Genomic DNA, 4,374 nt, shown 5'->3' with positions numbered 1-4,374 from the left:
TTTATTCAGATAGTAATGAAACAGAGAAACAGGCAAATGGAGAGGAACAGTGGGAAGGTTTGGTCCCTGTTCTCAGGTGCAAAAGTTATGTAACATGTTCCGGGAGTGTTACAACTACAACAAGGCTCTGAACAGGAAACACTAATATTAATGGTTGATGGGAGTGGGGGAGTGTTACCATAACAACAAGACTCTGAACAGGAAACACTAATATTAATGGTTGATGGGAGTAGGGGAGTGTTACAACTACAACAAGGCTCTGAACAGGAAATACTAATATTAATGGTTGATGGGAGTGGGGGAGTGTTACCATAACAACAAGGCTCTGAACAGGAAATACTAATATTAATGGTTGATGGGAGTGGGGGAGTGTTACCATAACAATAAGGCTCTGAACAGGAACACTAGCTAACGGTTGATGACAGTGGGGGAGTGTTACCATAACAACAAGACTCTGAACAGGAAACACTAATATTAATGGTTGATTGCAGTGGGGGAGTGTTGCCATAACAACAAGAGCCTGTACGGGAAACACTAATATTAATGGTTGATGGTTAATGGTTATGTTTAAAAGGTTGAAATAAGGCAGCAAAACAATATTACAATACATGAAAAAGAAAACAGCATCAACAGTTTTAAGAAATTGCTATGTTTTACAGAACACCAACTCATAAATAACTAGAGCACACAACTAATATTTCACAACTTTCATGATTCAATATGTACTTTATTTTGTTACCGTAACAATAAGACTCTAAACAACCAGAAAAAATGTAAATAAACTATAATTTTTCATACGGAAAGAAGTATGTTCAATTGAAAAGTAAAATTAGCAAGTGCACGTCCTCTCCTCGCACGCCCGCAGACTGATTTTCAACTGTGACTCTTTGTACCAAAACTCCAAATTCTTCCTCGTTTTTGAAGAAAAGCCTGAAACCTTGAACAAAGACTGTTGACATCTAGTGGAAGCTATTGGAATTGCAATCTGGGAGCTGGAATTGCATAGGACCCATAGCTTTCCATTATAAGAGCCTGGGACCTAAAAAAAAAATAACTGGTTGGTTTTTGTTTGGATTTCCTCCTACCATATCAATTGTGTTATAGGATCATAAATTATTTTAACATTTCTACAAACTTCAAAGTGTTTCCTATCCAATGCTACCAATTATATGCATATCCTTGCTTCTGGGCATGAGTAACAGGCAGTTTAATTTGGGCACGTCAGTCAGGCGGAAATTCAGAAAACTAGACCCTAGCCCTAAGAAGGGGGGAGTGTTACCATAACAACAAGGCTATGAACAGGAAACACTAATATTTAGAGAGAGAGAGAGAGAGAGAGAGAGAGAGAGAGAGAGAGAGAGAGAGAGAGAGGTCAGCGCATATAGTTAAAATATGTCTCTTGTGATTGGTCGCCAGTGTGTGTATGTATCTTGTGATTGGTTGCCATTGACTCAGGTGTCTCTGGGTTTGCTGATTGTGGAGTAGATGGGAGGAGCCTCAGAGGAGCTGTGTGGATGATTGACAGTAGAGTAGGCGGGGCTTTGACCAAAGTTCACAGTAGCATAGTCACATGATGAAGTGCCCACTTTAGCAATGGAAGCCGTGGCTTCATTGGGGCAGCTGCCCTCTTTAGTAATGGTGTCAGTGGCTTCGTTGGGGAATCTGGGGATCTTGTGGAAGTTGACGCTGGAGTAGTGGAGAGAGTCAGAGTGGCTTGTGGGTAAGTTGACGGTGGCATAGATGGTGGAGGTCGCAGCGTCTGAGTCTGACTGTAGGGGGCGCTCCTTTATCTCTTCATAGTCACCATCACCATGACAACCCTGGAAAGGAAGAAGAGGAGGAAGAGGAGTAGGGAGAGGGAGAGGAGGAGGAGGAGGAGGCAGAGTAGGGAGAGGGAGAGGAGGAGGAGGAGGAGATGTAGGAGAGAGATACAAGGAGAGAGAGATAGACAGAGAGCGAGAGAGAGAGAGAGAGGCAGAGGGGAGTAGAGGAAGAGGAGACAATAGTATGACTAATAAAACACAACTCATTGACATCTTTCAATCCAAAAATACTAATTATAATACAGACACTGACCCCTTCATTGATTCCTGTGTCTGGACTCACTCTGTGTGTTGAAGAGACATATCCTGTGGAACACAACACACACACATCACTCAGAGAGAGAGAGAGAGAGAGAGGAAGAGAGAGAAGAGCGTTTCACATCCCCAGAACCAGGCAGGTGTCAGACACTCCTCAGGGACTATTCATTCTCTTCTTCTCAACCAGGGCGCAATGATGATGTGGATATTATGCAAATTAATTTATCTGAAATAAAACTGAGATATTTGAAAAAGGGGAACATACTCTAGTTTTATAGACCTGTGTGTGTGTGTGTGTGTGTGTGTGTGTGTGTGTGTGTGTGTGTGTGTGTGTGTGTGTGTGTGTGTGTGTGTGTGTGTGTGTGTGTGTGTGTGTGTGTGTGTGTGTGTGTGTGTGTGTGTGTGTGTTTCTCACCTGTGGCCTTGTTGTATTTCCATCTGTAGACTATGATCAGGCTGATCACCAGCAGTAACACTACCAGACTAACAGACACCATGACGACCACTGAGGTACCTGGAACACACACACACACACACACACACACACACACACACACACACACACACACACACACACACACACACACACACACACACACACACACACACACACACACACACACACACACACACACAAACTGTTACGTAACAGATTAGACAAACCTACTGTTACACTATACTTGCTAAGTCTAGGGGTCGTGGCCTTGCATACTGTTCTGCAACTTGACTAGGTGTTCTGTAAACTGACGAGGTGTTCTGTAACCTGACTAGGTGTTCTGTAACCTGACTAGGTGTTCTGTAACCTGACTAGGTGTTCTGTAACCTGACTAGGTGTTCTGTAACCTGACGAGGTGTTCTGTAACCTGACTAGGTGTTCTGTAACCTGACTAGGTGTTCTGTAACCTGACTAGGTGTTCTGTAACTGTTAGGAATTTTGTTAATAATAATTAAAACAATTTCTAGATTTAGATAAAACTATAACTAATTGAACTCTGCACGCCTAGTGAAAAGAGATCTGTGCTGTGGGTTATAAAATAAGCAGAAAGGGTCGTTAAACTATGGTTGAACTGACCCAACTTAGCCCTGAGATGTTTAGATTAAGTAGTGAGTAACTTTTTAGGTCTTCCATTATCTTGAGTTGTCTGCTAAAGTGGTAATAAATTATAGTGAGCCTTCAGGAGAATAGATTATATTGTGTGTCATGTGTGTGCGCTGGGAAGTTGGAATGAACTTTTGAACCTGTTTTCTATTAGTCAGGACGAGGAGATTTATTCTGTAACCTATGACGTCATATCTTGTATATAAACCTGTTGTTTATGGTCAAATGGTAGCGTGCTCCGAGAATAAATACTATTATCTCATTTTAATACGACTGTATCCTGTCTATTTTATGTTAATAAGTATCTTACACATTCTTATAAATAGACAGATTGATTTAAATTAATGAGTACATTAGAGGAATTATTTAATTCCCTCAACAGTAACTTTACAAGGTGGTCTTTAACCTGACAAGGTGTTCTGTAATTTTACAAGGTGTTCTGTAACCTGACAAGGTGTTCTGTAATTTTACAAGGTGGTCTTTAACCAGACAAGGTGTTCTGTAACCTGACTAGGTGTTCTGTAACCTGACGAGGTGTTCTGTAACCTGACAAGGTGTTCTGTAACTTCACAATGTGTTCTGTAACCTGACAAGGTGTTCTGTAACCTGACGAGGTGTTCTGTAACCTGACAAGGTGTTCTGTAACTTCACAATGTGTTCTGTAACCTGACAAGGTGTTCTGTAACTTCACAATGTGTTCTGTAACCTGACAAGGTGTTCTGTAACTACACAAGGTGTTCTGTAACTGTACAAGGTGTTCTGTAACCTGACTAGGTGTTCTGTAACTTTACTAGGTGTTCTGTAACCTGACTAGGTGTTCTGTAACTTTACAAGGTGTTCTGTAACCTGACATGGTGTTCTGTACCTTTACAAGGTGGTCTGTAACCTGACAAGGTGTTCTGTAACTTTGCAAGGTTGTCTGTAACCTGACAAGGTGTTCGTAACTTTACAAGGTGTTCTGTAACTTTACAAGGTGACACTGCATACAGACATGTCTATCACTAACCTACCCTCATATCATAACACTAACCTACCCTCATATCATAACACTAACCTACCCCTCATATCATAACACTACATACAGACATGTCTACCACTAACCTACCCTCATATCATAACACTAACCTACCCTCATATCATAACACTAACCTACCCTCATATCATAACACTACATACAAACATGTCTAACACTAA

This window comes from Salvelinus namaycush, unplaced genomic scaffold (assembly GCF_016432855.1).
Source record: "Salvelinus namaycush isolate Seneca unplaced genomic scaffold, SaNama_1.0 Scaffold2295, whole genome shotgun sequence".
NCBI lineage: Eukaryota > Metazoa > Chordata > Actinopteri > Salmoniformes > Salmonidae > Salvelinus > Salvelinus namaycush.
The sequence above is the reverse complement of the archived record's forward strand: the minus strand, read 5'-3'. Positions refer to the sequence as shown.